Source organism: Amblyomma mixtum, chromosome 10 (assembly GCF_055824585.1).
Source record: "Amblyomma mixtum isolate Tamu chromosome 10, ASM5582458v1, whole genome shotgun sequence".
Classification (NCBI taxonomy): Eukaryota; Metazoa; Arthropoda; class Arachnida; order Ixodida; family Ixodidae; genus Amblyomma; species Amblyomma mixtum.
The window spans coordinates 44,489,480-44,509,178 of NC_143021.1; the positions used below are offsets into that span (position 1 = coordinate 44,489,480).

General features: G+C 47.5%; 1 protein-coding gene and 1 long non-coding RNA gene across 2 annotated transcripts in view; both read left to right on the plus strand.

Annotated features, from left to right (window-relative positions):
- The window catches only part of LOC149325676 (TWiK family of potassium channels protein 7-like), a 376,131-nt gene that overhangs the window by 153,398 nt on the left and 203,034 nt on the right, over nt 1–19,699 (plus strand). The gene's annotated exons all lie outside the window — the stretch shown is intronic.
- Nucleotides 12,777–16,598, plus strand: LOC149325677 (uncharacterized). Its single transcript, XR_016285994.1, has 3 exons — nt 12,777–12,989; nt 15,050–15,284; nt 15,960–16,598. It is a non-coding gene; the product is annotated as an uncharacterized LOC149325677 (long non-coding RNA).

The window sequence follows — 19,699 nt, forward strand, 5'->3', positions numbered from 1 at the left end:
ACCTGTTGCAGGTCGCATCGAACTTGAGCAACATCCACATATCTAACGGTCATTTTACAAAAATGAAGGCAGGGATAGCGGTTCAGCTGTTTCGTGAAGCCCCAGCAGCGGTTAGATATTACATCGAAATCGGGAAGCTGTCACCTGAAGCAGAAACAACTGCGTGGTTTTTTGGAGTAATTTTTAAATGGTTCACAATAATGACTGCTCGCCATCCCTCTGTCGCTCTCAGTTTGAAGAATGAGAATAAATATGAGGAAGCCATTGCACATCTCAAACTCACAGTGGAAGTCAACGAAGGCTTGGGAATAGGAGTAAAAAAAAAGTGTGGAAGCCAAGCCAGGCAGGGGTGCTCATGTCAACAACAGTAGTCCTGCAGCTGCACATCTTTCTGCTCAAAGAACGCCGGTACAGTTTTGTTTTGACTGGGAGGATGGTCCAAGATTGTTTGCAAAACCTTTTTTCGGTCATCAGAATGATTTCACCTGTGCCGAGCTCATGCAACCTAAAAAATGCACTCAAGATTGTAACTTTCAGCCAGTTCCTCAAACTTCCGAAAACTTCAGGCTACGACATCGATGACAGCACTTACCTGGCTGATTTTTTGTCGGCCAAAATCAAAGAAGTTCAGCACGAAGCTGAAGTGCACGAAGGACCTTCAGCATGTGATGAAATTGAAGCAATAGAGTCATTGACAAGAGCTGAAATCGACATCGTCGCTCACCTGGCCGGGTTCTAGGTAAGGCCCCGTGCGCTTTCCGCAAGGTCCTGCGCCCCGTGCACACGAATGCTTCTTTTTGAAGAGGTACGAGAGGAGCATACCCTAGTGCAGTTGAAAGAATATAATGCTGGAGCCCGTAACCTTGTATATGTGAGCGAGCAAGTTCTTGACTTTGTTTCTTTAGGCATTTAGGCATCTTTAGGCAATTTAGGTATAGGCCAGACGGGAAGATGCCTAAATTCCCGCCTGCGTGAACATAACACCTCTTTGAAAGGGGCCCCTTCCTCGAACCTAGCATTGCACTACAAAGAATGTGGTAGTAACCCCTCCGCGCCTGCTGCCCAACCATGTTTTCCACTTTTTAACGACACAAAGGTCTTGTACAATAATAAAAATAGATTAACTAGGGAAATTAGCGAAGCATTTCATATTCAGAAAAACCACGACACATGCGTAAGCACTCCATCCGTCCTCTTTCATGACTGTGAGATATCGTTTCTTGAAGATCATGGCTGATTTTAACATCTAATGAGTATTGGTGGCGTGCTCCTAGTTGTTTGTAGAGTATATTTTTTCGTGTTCCTTGCAATAAACCTTCAGTTGCTAGTCGGCGCCTGTCCCGTCGTGTTCTTTTCTTGTGTCCCTGTTCCTGCGCTGTTTTTTTTCTCGCGATATGGTAGCGCACGAGCGCAGTCCCGTGGCAGTTTTTCATATTTCGCGGGCTTTATTTAGCTGCCGGAAAAAAGGACCCCGCAGGAGATACGATGGTAGAATAAACTAGATCGCTTCTTTCTAAACCTGCTCTACAACATAACGTAACGCTTTTGGCACTAAAATGAATATTTCAAATTTTGCATAATTCATCTTAGTTATTTAACTAATACCAATATACTGTAGCGCAGCAAAAGACGAAGACACAAGAGACGAGAGACGAACAACACGAGCGCTAACTTCCAACAGATTTTATTCTCCTGAAGCATCACATTTATACGCCAGAAAACAGGCGTATAAATGTGATGCTTCAGGAGAATAAAATCTGTTGGAAGTTAGCGCTCGTGTTGTTCGTCTCTCGTCTCTTGTGTCTTCGTCTTTTGCTGCGCTATAGTATATTGGAACTATGTACCAACAAGCCCAAAAAGCCACGGTACTGAGTTATTTAACTAGTTAAGCGGAATATAAAAAATATTCTGAGGAGCGCCACATGATGGCAAACATGTTATCGCTGGTTTCAGCGGGCTGCGGTTTACCGTTTTTTTTTTTAAATCCTTGGTTCAAGTTACGTGAAACACCCTTTTACCCTTTTATTGGTCCTCTCAAAATAGAGGTAAAAAACATAAAAGAAAGAGAGAGGATGCCTGGAGCAGCAATGCTTTGCCAGGCTTAACGCCAATTAAAAAAAAAGAAAAATAACTAAATGATCCAAAGAAGAAAAAAAAATAAGCGAAAAACAGAGCATTAAAAAAACTCATAAGAAAAGAAAACAAAAGTCTCGTCATAATAAGTTAGACGCAGGCAGATAGCCAAAGCACAGCGTGCAGTCCACAAAATAAGTAATAGTAATAAAAAAATGAAAAAGCCCAAGTCACTGCAAAGTCATTGTCACCGTAACAGTCAAAGAAAGCACTGAGCGCCGGCCACAAAATAAAAATCAGAAAAATAAAAACATAATCAAGACAAAAGAAAGAAACCGAAGTCACAGTCACTCAGTCAGGGACACAGTCACAGTCACGCAGTCAAAACAGAGTCGCAGTCACACAGTCAAGGACGCAGTCACAGTCACGCCACGACAAAGCCACCTATGCTCAATAAAGGAGCACGGGGCGCTCCGCTGTGCAAAGCTTGGGGAAGAGAGATTAGAGGAAAGAGAGAAATCAGCGTGAATAATTTGGAATTGTACTACTTATGAGGTGAACCATTTGAAGGAGAAGAGCACAAGCAGCAGGGTTTCGGAGAAGGGAGGGGTAAACAGATGGTGTGATGTCCGATGAGCAAAGAGATTTTAAACGAGAAACTAAAGAAGCAGTAACGGAACAGTCCCGGAAGTAATGACGGATATTTTCACATAACAATCCACAGGAACAAGTTGAAGACGGAGACAGGCCAAATCTTTTAAAATAGAACGGAAATCTACCATGCCCAGTAAGTAACGTTATTAGAGGATTCCTGGGTAGACGAATAAGGGGAATGTTAAGTGTATCAGGGATCCAGTTGAATAGCTCAGTGCCACCATTATTCTCGCGCCAAAAAATGCTCCATAAAAGAAGTGAAGAATGATGCAAACGGGAACGAACGCAACGGCGTGAAAGGGTAGAAATATGTAAACTTCCAAACTGGCCGGCACTACCAGCAGCTTGGTCGGCTAACTCGTTTCCAAAGATTCCAGAATGACCCCGGATATGAAATAAAAGAAATGGGGCTAAAGAAGGCAAACGATAAAGATCTTTCTTAATTGCAATAATAGTCGGATATATACTGTTTGACTCCGCCGCGGTGGCTCAGTGGTTACGGCGCTCGGCTGCTAATCCGAAATACGCGGGTTCGATCCCGGCCACAGCAGCCGAATTTCGATGAAGGGCAAATTCTAGAGGCCCATGTGCTGCGCGATGTCAGTGCACGTTAAAGAACCCCAGGTGGTCGAAATTTCTGGAGGCATTCACTATGGCGTTCCTCATAGCCTCAGTTGCTTCGTGACGTTAAACCTCAATAAACCAAACCAAACCAAATATATTCTGTTTGACACTGTGTTTCAGAGCTGTAACTTGCACTGTGATTACTTGTTTACTTGTGCATGTTTTGTAAAATTGCTTAGTTTTCTTTCCCTACCCGTCTAAAATCCTGACACCGGGATTGCAATATCAATAAATAAATAAAATTTGTAGGGCCACCGCGCCGAGGGCAACCGTGTTTTCGAAATTCTAAGAACTGATACGGATATTATTTACGGTGGGCTACACGCCTAACAGTAATATATATATATATATATATATATATATATATATATATATATATATATATATATATATATATATATATATATATATATATATATATATATATATATATATATATGCTAGCTTCATGCCGAGGCTGTTGCAGGATTTGGGCATATTATACAAGGGGAGAAAACGACAGTAAGAAAAGTACTCTTAGAATATTGTTATACAGTTCTAGTTGGCACAGTGGAACAAAGGAAACAAAACTACAGTTCGAGATCATAAGTCACAAAAAATTTGCAGGAGGGCAAAGGTAACAAATCAAGAACATTCTGCATTCAGGGTACAGTTGATAGCTGGGAAAGAAAGCTTTCCAGAGACGGGCACTTGACGACGTCATCAGGTGAGGCATTCCATTCACAGACTGCTTGGGAGAAAATGAATACTTAAGTGTTGCTGTGTGCCCGGTATTCGACTAAATGCTTAGAGTGTTGTGTTCTAGTGATGCGGTGAGTTGAGCGGGAGATGTAACTCTCACTATTGATTTTAAAGGTTCCAGACAAGAGGAGATAAATATATTTGAGGCGGGTATGCTTGGCGCGACTACTAATAGTGCTAAGACCAGCCTGGGTAAGAAGTTCGGATGGTGACTCGTGGCGGCGATACTTGTTATAGATGAACCTAATTGCCTTGCGCTGTATGTCTTCTAATTTGGTAATTAAATTATTTGTGTGTGGGAACTAGCATATTATACTGTATTCTAAAATTGGTCGCACGAGGGATGTATAGGCAAGCAATTTTGTTTCGGGTGAGGCGAAATTGATGGAGCGCCATAATGAGCAAAGAGCGGAAAATGCTTTGGATGTTACGTATGCTATATGCTTGTCCCATTTTAAGTCTGAAGAGGTGATTATGCCAAGGTACTTATATTTATCGACAAATTTTATTATGTTATCTCCAATTTTATACGGGAAAGTGAGTGTCCTTTTCTTCCTTGACACGGTCATCACAACTGTTTTTTCTAGATTTAGCGTCATCTGCCATTCCTGGAACCACTTGGATATTACTTCGAGATCGGCGTTTAATGTGATCTGGTCTTCTTTACTGTTAATTTTTTATATATTATGCAGTCATCCGCCAACATGCGAACAGTGGCGTTAATACCATTTGTTATGTCATTTATATATATTATGTATAGAATTGGCGCTAATACCGTCAACACGTTTTGGCGGGCTAGTTGGTTAAGCATCTTGAATAAACAGCGCGAACGAAGGCGAGCACAAAAGACCGTTTTCTTGTCTTTTGTGCTCGTCTTCGTTCGCGCTGTTTATTCAAGATGCTCATACCGTGCCTTGATGGACTCCTGAAGTAAATTTTACGCACTCGGATGAACATCCTTCAAACTGAACAAACTGTTTGCGGTCAGAAAGATATGCTGTTATCCAGTCAGTAGTCGTATTAGTACCGTGAACGTTTTCGATTTTCTAGATGAGTTTGGGATAGGACACGCGATCAAAAGCCTTTGAAAAATCAAGGAAAAGCATATCGATTTGTCCGCGCACGTCAATTGTCGATGCCAAGTCAAGTATGGTTTCCAATAGCTGCGTTGTTGTGGACAGACCCTTTCTGAAGCCATATTGGTTATTGTTCAGTAATTCATTCAGTTCACAACAGGTTACAATGTGTTTAAATATAATGTGCTCTATGATTTTGCATACTGTACAGGTACGGGAAATTGGGCGGTAGTTTGCAGGGTTATTAACGTCTCCAGTTTTATGAATTGGAATTACTTTTGCAACTTTCCATTCACTGGGTACATCGCCAGTATCCAAGGATTTATTGTAGAGAAGGAGAAGATATTCGGACATCCACTCTGCGTACCTTTTCAGGAACTGGTTGGGGATATTGTCGGGGCCACTAGATTTCTTTCCATCAATGTTTAACAATAAAGACAGTATGCCCGGTTCAGTTATCAAGCGTTTCCCAAGATATGCCAGGCAAATTGAAGCCGCCAGTTAGGATAATCTTTTTAGATGCCGGCACGTGGTGTTGCATATGCTGCTCAAGCAGGTTCAGAGTATCTGCGCTTGCGTCGGGTGGACGGTATAATATGTATCAGCAGCGCGAACACCACACAGGAAGAAGAAGGAGAAGAAGGTAAAGAGCGCTGATAAGGTATAAGGTGCCAACGAAGAATGCGGCTTGGTCCAGCGCTACTTTGCACCAAAGTGCCTCTATACCATCAACGGCAGGCAGCAGTGTACAAGATAGGTTATCTTTGACTAAAATTGCAACACCTCCGCCACGTGTAGGCCTGTCTTTGCGTAGAACTGGCGATTACCATTTTGTCGGCTTGGAAATTGAGGCCTTATACTAATATCCACCGTAAAAACGGATTTAAAGTAATCAGAGAACCTGTTCGCTTTCTGTAACGACTCTATTTCAGGTGTGTCACACTGTCTGGGCTTGCGTGGGTTTAGGTAGCGCCAGAACTTACTAGGAGCTGATCGTATAAAGTTGTTTAAATTGACGTTTACGTATTTATACTTAGCAGTTTAAACAGCACTTTTTAGGGCTCGTGATAGCTCACGCATTTTGTTATTGTAGCTAATTACTGGGTGCTTGTTTTTATATTTCCTCAGTCGCGATATTTTACGCTTCAGGTGAATAATTGGTCGGGTGATCCACGGGTTTGTTTTTTGAACTTTTTTTGTGTTTTTTTTGGGTACATAGAGCGACAAGCATTGTTCTATTGTAAGCTTAAGTAGGTTTCATAGGTCGTTTACAGTAACGGAGACGCCGGCAGAGAGGATCGAAAATTTTGTGTACTCATAGGCTAAATGATCTAGAATAGACACATCGTCGGTACTTTTCCAATCGTAAATAAAGGATCGTGATTCTTTCGGTTTGCGACTCGTAGAGAGTTTGATAGAGCATATAGTTGCTTTGTGGTCACTGATGCCCTCAGAAATTTCCCATGACATATTTTCTGAGGGAATAGCGTCACTTTTGAACGTTAGGTCAAGGATGCTGCTACTAGTCGTAGTAACCCGTGTTGGTTCATTTATGATTTGGCTCAACCGAAAATTAAACATCAAAGCAAGAAGTGCATCAGCGCTATTCCTATCTGCGGGCCCACAGTTTCCCAAGATATGCCAGGCAAATTGAAGCCGCCAGTTAGGATAATCTTTTTAGATGCCGGCACGTGGTGTTGCATATACTGCTCAAGCAGGTTCAGAGTATCTGCGCTTGCGTCGGGTGGACGGTATAAGGTGCTAACGAAGAATGCGGCTTGGTCCAGCGCTACTTTGCACCAAAGTGCCTCTATGCCATCAACGGCAGGCAGCAGTGTACAAGATAGGTTATCTTTGACTAAAATTGCAACACCTCCGCCACGTGTAGGCCTGTCTTTGCGTAGAACTATGTAGCCCGGGGGGGGGGGGGGGGGGGGAGTTATGATCGTCGGGAATGCATGAAAACAACCAGGTTTCCGTGAGGGTAATCACATCGGGTTCGTGTTCTAAAACGAAAGCCTCAAAATCAGCTGCTTTTCTAACTATACTGCGAGCATTTATATTTGCTATTGTTAGCTGTTTCTTTGTCTCAAGTTGTACTTGGAGCTCCCGGTCACGGGGATCCACCTATGTGGGCGGAGGGGCCGGGGGCTTGCTGGCATTGTAGACTCTGCCGGCCACTCTGTCCGCCCAGGAAAGTGATGAGCCTGCTGGTCTTGGCGGCGACGAGATGATGAACGCGACTTGCTGGAGCGACGCACGTTGGTGCGGTCCGCGTCTCGGTCCGGTGTGCGAGAGATGTGCTGTTGCAGTGAGGCGGGCGGTGAGCGGCGTCCCCTGCCTTTGCATCCTCTAGTGCCGGTCATGTGGGCGCCTCCACATAGTATGCAGGCTGGGGTGCATGTCGGAGTTTCCTCTCGTGGGTGGGGGACGCCACATCTTGGACAGTTGAGTGTGCGCTGAAGGGTGCACACGTCCGCACGGTGTCCAGGCTGACGGCAGTTTGTACATGCGTCGAGGTGTCCTCTGTAGGTGGTGCAGGTGTGGAGGCCGCCTACGTAGGAGATGGTTCTGGGCACCGGGCCCCCCGTGAATACGGACAACCTGAGGCCCATATCACTGACCTCATGTGCGGGCAAGCTTATGGAGACGATGGTTCGGGATCGCCTCTCTCCATACCTGGAGAGTAAGGGCTTCTTTGCAGTTACCATGTTCGGGTTTCGCCCCCACATGTCTGCACAGGATGTCCTTCTCCAGCTGCACAGGGATGTAATACGACCCACAACTATGCAACACAATGACAAAGCCATCCTCGCCCTTGATCTGAAAGGAGCTTTCGACAATGTTAAACACGGAAGCATCCTGGCCAACTTGAGTTCTACCGATTGTGGGGCTAGGGCCTACGCGTATGTAAGAGATTTCTTCACTAATCGCCAGGCCTTTCTTCGGATTGAGGGCGAGGAATACGGTCCTTACATGATGGGAACACGGGGTACCCCTCAGGGAGCGGTGTTATCACCGCTCCTGTTCAACATAGCTATGATGCACCTCCCAAGCCAACTGGCCCGGGTGGAAGGCATTCAACACGCGTTGTATGCAGATGACATTACAATTTGGACCACTGAGGGGAGCCTTGGGGACATGGAGGCCCGCCTTCAGCAGGCCGCTTCCATAGTCGATGCGTATGCCATTGACTGTGGGCTCCAATGTGCTCCAGCGAAATCAGAGCTTTTGCATGTCAGAGCGAACCCAAAGGATAGGACAGCAATTCACATCTCTTTGTCAGGAGGTCCTATTAGAGAGGTGGAGGAGCTCCGTGTTCTGGGCCTTTTCATTCACCACAGACTCAGACCGGACTCCACCATTCTGAAACTCAAGAGAGTAGGCGAACAGGTAGGGCGCATGATCCGCCGCGTTTCCAACAAGCGGGGCGGTCTGCGGGGCAGGGACGCGCTTCGGCTCGTCTATGCCTTCGTGACTAGCCGGATCCTCTACGCCGTGCCATATCTCCGCACTACTAAGCAAGACGAGGCGCGAATAGACGCCGTCATCCGCAAGGCAACTAAGCGAGCCCTGGATCTCCCGGTGGCTACCTCTAATGCCAAACTCAAGGCATTGGGGGTGCTAAACTCCTACCAGGAGCTGCGGGAGGCCCACCTCGTGAACCAATACACGCGGCTCATGCAGACGGCCCCTGGGCGCCGCCTGCTAATCCGCTTACACATCCAACACGACTGCACTCCAGAGGAGGCGGAGCGTATCCCAGTACTGTGGCGCCATATGCTCTGGGTCTCCCCGCTCCCCCTTAACATGGACACCGACATGCACGTAAACAGGCGACAAGCGCGGGCTCGGGCTCTTGAGAGACAACACGGCTCCCGACCCGGTGTATATTATGTAGACGTAGCAGGCCCATCGCCCACGGGATTTTACACGGCCGCTGTCGTTCACCAGGAAATGCACGTTGATGGACTCTCTTTTCGAGCCCCGAATTCAATGCGAGCCGAGGAAGTAGCGATAGCGCTTGCTGCCGCCCACGCCAATTCGAGAATCATCATTACGGACTCCCGAAAAGCATGTGAGCATTACTTGGCAGGGGAGATCTCCTCCTTAGCTGCTTCCATTCTAAGACGGACTGCCACTGATCCAACACACAAAAGAATCATTTGGGCTCCTGGCCACCAGGGCTTACGAGGTAATGAGGCCGCTGACGCGGCTGCCCGAGCGCTTACTCACCGGGCTCCTCATCCCAGCTCTTCTGGCTCGGAGACTAACCAGCCGCTGCTGCGATTCAAGGAAGTTATAACGCATTATAGCGACATCCACCGCCTTTTCCCGGCCCCTGCAAAGGGGCTGAGTAAGACGGAGGAGCGAACTTTAAGGCGCCTGCAGACAGGTACTCTACTCTGTCCTGCAATCTTAAAACATTACGATCCTAACACGGATGGGCGATGCCCACACTGTGGGGAGACCTGTGATATCTTCCACATGGTGTGGGCATGTACCGTATTTTCCGGTGTATAAGACGCACCCTTGTATAAGACGCACCTGCCATATATGCAGGCTGTCATTGAAAAAGTTGGTATATAAGACGCACCCGTGTATAAGACGCACCCCAATTTACCCAGTCAGGCTAGTGAGGCTTAATTAAACATGCTTGTGGGACCATCGTGAAATGCACCGTACCTGTGAGTTCTTAAGCAACGCTGAGTGATCGATAAGACAACACTCATGCCATACCCGCCCACGTCTTAGCAAAAAAAAAAAAAATACGAAAGAACTCTCCTTACGTCCATAAGAACATTTTATTTTTACTTAAAACCTTCGAAGTCTTCATCTTCCCATGCGCTATCAAAAATTTTGCCCGTGTCTGGAGGCAATGCAGCTGAAACATTCTCTTTGCACAACGCGCGTACTACGTACAGAGCAAACAAAGTTGCAAAGAGAGGCTAAAAAAAATGCCGGTTTGTCTTGGCTTGTCTTGACAATGGCGAAAAGCGCGATTGTCGCCATCTTTTGGCATTTCACATTACTTTTGTTTGGGGCCTCCGGAACAGCCGTGTGTTTATGATCCCGCAAGTCATCATCCCCGCTGTTTCATAATAAAGTTCACCTAAAGAAGTTGCGCATGGCGGTCCCCGTATTATAGCCGTTTACAACCGCGTTATTGGTAGCGATATTTTTGCGGTGAAAAAAGCTTGAACATGAACCTGAGTAATTTCTGAACTCGCAAAAAAAAGGCGAAAAATTCGCATATAAGACGCACCCTTGTATAGGACGCACCAGCAAGATTTTTGACAAAAAGCCGCGTCTTATCCACCGGAAAATACGGTACTCAAAATCCCCACCTCAACCCCTTCCCCTACCCCTTCCAGAGAGGCATGGGAGACTGCCCTTCTCAACTGCTCCTCGCTTGAGTCCCAAAGGGCTCTGGTGAAACGGGCTAGAGACGGGGCATTGTCATGTGGTGTCCCGGACTAGGGACGCCGACCATGTAGCGTGGCCACAGCTGTGGAATGGCGACCAGGCGAAGCGCGTCGGCTTGGTGAGGGGTGCTCATGGTACATGTGTTGTTTATGGGGTGAATGCGCTACTGGGTGGCGTTTGGGTCTTGGATGTCCTTGGCCGCAGCTATCAGGGCGAGGAGAAGCTGGCGCGGTTGAAGGTCAGTTAAAGAAAGGCCTGCGTTCGAGCGGAAGACAATCTTGTAATCGCCCGCAGGTAATGGTGGCTGGCATTGCGACCTTTGCGCCGCGAGACGCGCCGCTCGCAGCTGGTACGCTTGGTGTATGGAATGTGTCGGTCGCGAGCCGGCGCTGGCGTTCGCCTGGTCGTGGATCTTCGGCGCATCTTTTTGGCGGGCGGGTACGTTCAGGATATGAGTCCAGTCCCTGGGATCATAGTCCTTGGGGTTGATGGTCTCCCCGAGTACCTGGACCTCCATGCTCTCGCTGTGGGTGGGGTGGTAGGTGAACGCACGGTGGCGCGAGGCCTAGTGCGGCAGCTAGGCAGTCCACGGAACGCCACAACCCGTTCGGCGCAATGCCTTGCTCTTTGAACGCGACGCTTTTTGAGGAAAGCAAATTACGCAGTAATTCCCTGTCATCTCGGTGGACACGGGAACCGCACCGTAAAGGAAGGAACGCCACCACCCGTTCTGCGCGACGCTTTTTGAGGAAAGCAAATTACGCAGTAATTCCCTGTCATCTCGGTGGACATCCGAACCGCACCGTACAGGAAGGGAGGAACGCCACCACCCGTTCGGCGCGATGAATTGCCCTCACCGATGAATTGATCTCACCGGCGGCATGTGGATGTTTTTTCTTCTGTTTTTCTAATCAATTAGCTTTAAGCGATGGCATATTAAGTAATATTCTCAATTGATCAACACCACAAAATAAATAAAATAATTAAAAAAAATCCCCTGTGCCTCTTGGTTTCTGTGGCTCTTGGCTTCTGTCATATTTACAACGAGCCCCTCATTCCCCTTCTTGTTTGCTTAATTGCTTAGCGAGGGCCTCGATTCTGGCAGCCTTGATGCCATAGGAAGCATAAGAGGGTTCTCAGCTTCCACCCTCTCCGTTCGATGACGTTCTACGTCACACCTGCGGTAAATCAGGACGTTCTACGTCCGCCGCTTATGAACGTGGGTGCCGCTGATGAACACTCTCAAGGTTAGGTTACTTGTAAACATAGATACCCCCGAAAGCAGAAGGTTTGACAGCCGTCGCCGTAGCTCAGAGGTAGAGCACCGGACGCGTAATTCGGAGGTCGTGGGTTCGGATCCCACCGGCGGCATGTGGATGTTTTTTCTTCTGCTTTTCTAATCAATTAGCTTTAAGCGATGGCATATTAATTAATATTCTCAATTGATCAACACCACAAAATAAATAAAATAATTTTAAAAAATCCCCAGTGCCTCTTGGTTTCTGTGGCTGTTGGCTTCTGTCATCCTTTGAACGCAAGGCTTTTTGAGGAAAGTAAATGGCGCAGTAATTCTCTGTCATCTCGGTGGACACCCGAACCGCACCGTAAAGGAAGGAACGAACGCCACCACCCGTTCTGCGCGATGCCTTGCTCTTTGAACGCGACACTTTTTGAGGAAAGCAAATTACGCAGTAATTCCCTGTCATCTCGGTGGACACCCGAACCGCACCGTACAGGAAGGAAGGAACGCCACCACCCGTTCGGCGCGATGCCTTGCCCTTTGAACGCAATGCTTTTTGAGGAAAGACAATGGCGCAGTAATTCTCTGTCATCTCGGTGGACACCCGAACCGCACCGCATAGGAAAGGAGGAAAGCCACCACCCGTCCAGCACGATGCCTTGCCCTTTGAACGCAACGCTTTGTGAGGAAAGGAAATGGCACAGTAATTCTCTGTCATCTCGGTGGACACCCGAACCGCACCGTACAGGAAGGGAGGAACGCCACCACCTGTTCAGCGCGAAGCTACCGGCGCATATATGCCGGTCCTGTAGGAGGACTTAGAGAGTCTCGTTAAATGTCGTTAAATCTCGTACGGTGCCCGGATGTTCTTGTTTCAGTGCACCGGATGAGTGGAGTTCAGTGCCCGGATGTTGGGTCTCGGTCTCGGCGTGACGTCACCACACTGCCGACAACGGGAGCTAAACCAATACCTCCTAGAAAGACTTCAGGCCTGCGCGCTCCCAAATGTCACGTGAGCAACGTCATTTCCGGTAGGCGATCGCCTCTTCGAGGGTCGGGAGGCGCGCGCGCACGAAACGAACCGACGAACCCCGCAGTCGGCGCGCGCGGACCAGCGGCAGGAAGCCTGCCGTTGCGTGCATCGTTCTGGCGTTGTTCTGTGTTTCTGAATAATGGAATTGAGTGGGCGAGTTGGTTTTCCATCTTGACAGTGAAAGCGCTCAAAAAGACAAGGACGACAGAAAAGGAAAGGCATACAAAGCGCTTACTTTCAACTGATTTTATTTCATGCGAAAAAAACAACTTTATACTCATAGTAATCACTTGCGCATGCTTACAAGAACATTACCAACGAGTGATAGCTGGCACGTTCTTTCAGATAACCGGCATGCCCGATGTAAGATAGGACATCTCTTTTTCCGACAACAAAATTGACGGAGCGCTTACGCAATCATCGCCCGCTCGTGCTATCTCAAGAGCCTCCACAATCTCTCTCGTTATTTGACATCTACTTTTAAAAAGTACCTTACACCTGTGAAAATCGGGACGGCAACCTTCCTTGCTTTTCTTGCTTTTCCATTTGCACTTCAGACAATGGATACTCAAATGCCCACCTCTTTTGTTTTCCACGTTGTAACTATGCTCTCCTAACCTCTCGTTTATGCATCTTCCCGTCTGTCCTATATAACATTTGCCACATGTCAAGGGCACCCTATATACGACGCCTTCAACGCATCTGACGAATGGCTTTTGGTGCCTGATTGTGCAAGCAGCCTTTCCCTGGTTTCCAGAAATGCTTTTCTTGCATAGGGCGCTCAACTTATTCGGGGCTGAAAACAAAACGTTTACATTTACCCTGTTGCCAATTTTCCTCAGGCTATGTGATAGCCTATGCTTATATGGAATAACAGCCAATTTTCTTTTTTCAGTTGTCTTATCCTGCTCTTGCTGGGTCGTAGTTTTCCTTTTTTTCTTCCTGACCAGTCCTTCGGCCACTGATACCAGCAAATGAAGCGGATAACCCGCGTCTTGCAATCTTTTTGATTGCAGAAACAGGGTCTCCTCAGTCACATGAGGGCATGACTTTTTTATACAGTTTAGAAACCCTAAACGAGCTATGTTTCGTTTTATGAGCTTGGAATGCGCAGAAGTGAAAGGCAAAGGCATTTTTCCTTCCCTAGGATTTCTTGACATCAGGTTAAAGTTTTTAGAAAATCACACTTGCTGGAGTTATCATCCTAGGGAAGGAAAAATGCCTTTGCCTTTCACTTCTGCGCATTCCAAGCTCATAAAACGAAACATAGCTCGTTTAGGGTTTCTAAACTGTATAAAAAAGTCATGCCCTCATGTGACTGAGGAGACCCTGTTTCTGCAATCAAAAAGATTGCAAGACGCGGGTTATCCGCTTCATTTGCTGGTATCAGTGGCCGAAGGACTGGTCAGGAAGAAAAAAAGGAAAACTACGACCCAGAAAGAGCAGGATAAGACAACTGAAAAAAGAAAATTGGCTGTTATTCCATATAAGCATAGGCTATCACATAACCTGAGGAAAATTGGCAACAGGGTAAATGTAAACGTTTTGTTTTCAGCCCCGAATAAGTTGAGCGCCCTATGCAAGAAAAGCATTTCTGGAAACCAGGGAAAGGCTGCTTGCACAATCAGGCACCAAAAGCCATTCGTCAGATGCGTTGAAGGCGTCGTATATAGGGTGCCCTTGACATGTGGCAAATGTTATATAGGACAGACGGGAAGATGCATAAACGAGAGGTTAGGAGAGCATAGTTACAGCGTGGAAAACAAAAGAGGTGGGCATTTGAGTATCCATTGTCTGAAGTGCAAATGGAAAAGCAAGAAAAGCAAGGAAGGTTGCCGTCCCGATTTTCACAGGTGTTAAGGTACTTTTTAAAAGTAGATGTCAAATAACGAGAGAGATGTGGAGGCTCTTGAGATAGCACGAGCGGGCGATGATTGCGTAAGCGCTCCGTCAATTTTGTTGTCGGAAAAAGAGATGTCCTATCTTACATCGGGCATGCCGGTTATCTGAAAGAACGTGCCAGCTATCACTCGTTGGTAATGTTCTTGTAAGCATGCGCAAGTGATTACTATGAGTATAAAGTTGTTTTTATCGCATGAAATAAAATCAGTTGAAAGTAAGTGCTTTGTATTTCTTTCCTTTTCTGTCGTCCTTGTCTTTTTGAGCGCTTTCACTGTCAAGCTGTGTTTCTGCACTGTGTGCGCGTTCCTGCGCATGATCGGCGCGCGTGGTGGTTGTGAAGGAGTGAAGTGCGGCTATCAGCATGCCTTACAAGTGCTGTGTGCCGAAATGCCGGGGAAACTACGACGAAGACTCGAAAATTCAAGTCTGCTCATTTCCGAACGACGATGCCCAGCGGAACAAGTGGCTGCGTGCAATACCACGCAAGGATTACCAAGTTACAGCTTCTTCAAGGGTAAGAACTGCTTTAATTAACTTGTTGTGTACCGTCATGCCCGCTTTTACGCTTCGCAAAGTTCATTGTCAGTGCGAGCATATTGAGCGTTAGGCCTAGAATCCGTTGTGCCGCATAGAAGGACGAGGCGACTCAGAATGCTTCCTACGGCTGACAAGCGAAATTCTTTCGTGTTCATATTAAGGCGAAAGCCTTTAATGCCTCATACTGTCGTTAGCAGACGCGTCGGCAGCCGTGTCGACAGACGCGTCGGCAGGAATCAGGAATGTCGACAGACGCGTCGGCAGGAGTGTCGGCAGGAGTGTCGACAGACGCGTCGGCAGGAGTGTCGACAGACGCGTCGGCAGGAGTGTCGACAGACGCGTCGGCAGCCGTGTCGACAGACGCGTCGGCAGCCGTGTCGACAGACGCGTGCACGTTAAAGAACCGTAGATGGTCGAAATTATCCGGAGTCCTCCACTACGGCGTCTCTCATAGCCTGAGCTGCTTTGGGACGTTAAACACCAAATACCATGTGTTTTCTGCGAAAAGTGTTCGTTCAGCCTGTGCTTGCATCAGGAAAGAATCTGCCAATACCAAAAAAAAAACTACCTTGAGCACGTGTACATAATTAATGTCTTTCGGAGACACATTGATATCTTTTTGTGGTACAGTCCCCTGTTTTCGTTTTTGCAGGTCTGTGCGCTGCACTTCCATGAGAGCTTTATTAAAAAAAAACCGGCTATCATGACCCAAGGACTGGAAAGGTTATCGAGACCACTTTGCCGGTGCCACGACTGGACCCTAGCGCTGTGCCTTCAATATTCAAGGATTGCCCATCGTACCTGTCCACACCACAGTGTTCCAAAACAAGAGAGGAGCATGTGCTTGTTTGTATGTGGAGTGTTTATTGCTTTGATTTGTTCTCGCAGTGCCATATTATGGGAAGTAACCAAGTTCCTCATTCTAGTCGATTGCAATTGTTTTTCATCATATATGTTTTGTGCTTAACCGTATGTTGCTAAAAGTTTTGTTATTTTGGACTGCGAACCATGACTGCCTTCGTTTCTTTGATGTTTGTTGCAGTGACCTGTTCTACTGTATGTGACATGGTCTAAGTCTTAAGTGTGACCATGAGTACAATTTATGTTTTCATATTTAAAGGGTATGTTTGTTTTGCAAATCTGTGGTTACTACCTGGCAGTTCAATTTTGTTACCTTGATGCTTCATTAGTTATGTTTACTGTATGTATATTGTATTGTCTTACATTTATTTATAGCGCCTTTCCATGCCCATGACCAATAAACCGAAATTTGTCTTTTGGTTGCCGACTAAATTTTGCCTCATTCTCGAATTATCAGCAAACAATAAACTCCCCATGGGAGCAGTAATTGTAGAACGCTGCAATAGGCACCATTACACAGTTTGCATGAAGGTGACGATCGAGTTGCTGTTGCCTCCATCATCCCGAATTCACGTGATGCACGCCGCTGAAGCCGAAGACAGCGAAGCGAAACAACTGCACTGCAGAATTCTCGCGTTTTCTATCAGTTAGTCACTCACCTAGAGTACTTTGTCAATCTTACTTCTCTAAAGAGTGCACTGCAGCTGACCAGGCCCCTAGTTATTTCACAGCAGGCTCTTCCTTTCTTTATAAATGAGCGCACGCCTATCTTTTTGTACGCTTGTAAAGCGGTCGCACTCGCGCTTAATACAGCGGTTGATAGAGAGCGACTAAACCATCCTAAAAAAGCGACACCAAGCGCAGCGGAGGAAGCGAGCGACGCGGCCATCCGCCTACTGGATGTGACGTCACTCGCGCAGCGCGCAGGCCTCAAGTCTTTCTAGGAGGTATTGGCTAAACGCATTTCATGCTTAAAACGATCCCCAACGCAAAAGGTAATAACCGACTACAAAAGGTATAATTTTGACGCCACCAATCATGCACTATCAGAATTCTACAGCTTTTTCCAGAGTTTTTATCATTCTCGCTCGGCCATTGCCAACTGGGAACTTTTTAAGACCACTATGCTAACCCTGAAAAACATGCACATTCCGTCCTTCATTGTAAAATCCGATTCTAACAACGAATGGCTGAACAGACAACTTACATAGGAAGAAACGACTGTATCGAACAGCTAATTTGCATAACCATCCCTTAGCATGGGAACGGTACCATCAGAGCGCAAAAGAATATTGTCATGTAGTGGTGACTAAAGTCCGGCGAACAGGAACACAGCGAGAATGTCTTCGAAACGAAACTCTTTATTTGGGCTGACTTGCGCCCGCAAAGAAGTGAATCACTCGGCGGCGGCGTAACAACAAGCGTGCTCGGCGGTTGTCGAACAGAATGCCCGCCGCTGTCGGCCGTGCTCTTTGTAAAGCCGATAGCGAATCTTCGAGATAAAGCTTTAGAAGTTACTAGAACATTCTGGCACAAACTAGAGTCGGCTCCGTCCGGATGCGATCCATCGAGATAATTCTAGGCGCGTCTTGCGTCACAAATGAAGCGATAAAGCGGCGTGCCGGCAGCCTTGAAGCATGAACAAATAAGCACAACAAACAAGCGCTACAAAGACTCGCGGAATTACTCCCCTCTCAAAGAAGCATCGCCTCGATGCTTTAGAAAATAATGCGGCTATCAAAAATAAAAAAATTGGAGGCTTATCAAGGTTAAGCCCAGTGGACGCGAAGCATGTCCTTAGCGTTTGGAGGCATCTTGACCGCATACACGCCCGGCGCAAAGACGCTGGCGCGGTTGCGGGCACAGAGACTGACGCGACGGCGGGCGCGCGCCGCCTCATCCCTGGCGTGACGTCACATATCACGTGATGCAGCGATGGTGGCGTCGCCGCCGCTTCGCGCGCGACGGCGCGAACCGAGGCGTGGAGGCCTCCGCCGGGCGACGTCCGACGGCGCGATATGAGGCCCCATCTGCAGCCGGTGTGACGTCATCACGTGACGTCATGTCACGTGACCTACTTGAAGGTCACTTGAAGGTCAATGGTGGCCACCGCCGGGCGTCGCGCGAAGGCCCGAAACCTACGTTAATATGCTTCGCATAAAACGGATTATGGAAAAATAAACACCGAATGTGGAAACACGGCGTCTTTTAGCGTGCATGAAAGGGCTTTAGGCGTACGACATGGACTATTTCGGGTCGTACGCGGCGTCACTGGGATACAGTCATTTGGTCAGGGACGACTTCATAGTCCAATTCACCTAGCCGACGAAGAACCTTGTGCGGGCCGAAATAGCGTCGCAAAAGCTTTTCGCTCAATCCTCGGCGGCGAATGGGCGTCCAAACACAGACTCGGTCTCCTGGCTTGTATTCCGCGTCGCGTCTTCGTAGGTTGTAGTGTGTGGCGTCGGTCCGCTGCTGGTCTTTGATCCTTAATCGGGAAAGTCTTCGGGCTTCTTCTGCGCGTTGTAGGTAGGCGGCGACGTCGACGTTATCTTCCTCGGTAACATTCGGCAGCATGGCGTCCAGCGTGGTCGTGGCCTCTCTGCCATGGACGAGCCTAAAAGGCGTCATCTGTGTGGTCTCCTGCACTGCAGTGTTGTAGGCGAAGACTACGTAAGGCAAGATGACGTCCCAGCTCTTGTGTTCGGCATCGACATACATGGCAGGCATATCGGCGATGGTTTTGTTGAGGCGCTCGGTCAGTCCGTTGGTATGCGGGTGGTATGCAGTTGTTCTACGGTGGCTGGTTTGGCTGTAATGGAGGATGGCTTGCGTCAGTTCCGCCGTGAATGCTGTTCCTCTGTCAGTGATGAGCACATCGGGGGGGGGGGGGGGGGGGGGGGGCGCCGTGTCGCAGAGGAATGTTCTCCACAAAAAATTTGGCGACTTCTGCTGCTGTTCCGTTCGGTAGGGCTTTTTCCTCGGCGTAGCGGGTGAGGTAGTGGGTCGCTATAATGATCCACTTATTTCCAGATGTTGATGTCGGGAATGGCCCGAGCAAGTCCATGCTGATCTGCTGAAATGGCCTTGAGGGGAGTTTAATGGGGTTCAGAAATCCTGCTGGTCCGGTTGGAGGGGTCTTTCGTCGCTGACAATCTCGGCAGGTTTTCACATAATGTGCGACATCGGCAGACAGTCGGGGCCAGTAATACTTTTCTTGAATGCGGCGCAGCTACGTGAGCTGCTAACAATAAAGACTCAAGTTGATGCTCTTCAGAGTATCGTTGCCACTGTGGATGACATCGAAAAATTTATACAGGAAATGTCCACTAAGTATGACGAAGTGCTAACAGAAATGAAGCAGCAAAAAGATGATATCTCTAGCCTAAAGAAGAAGGTGGAAAAGCTTGAGCTGGAAGCCAAGGAACAGGAAATCGATAAACTCAAGCAGCATGTCAATGATATCGATCAGTACAGCAGACGACTTAATCTAGAAATACATGGATTGCATCAGCACACCAACGAAAACCT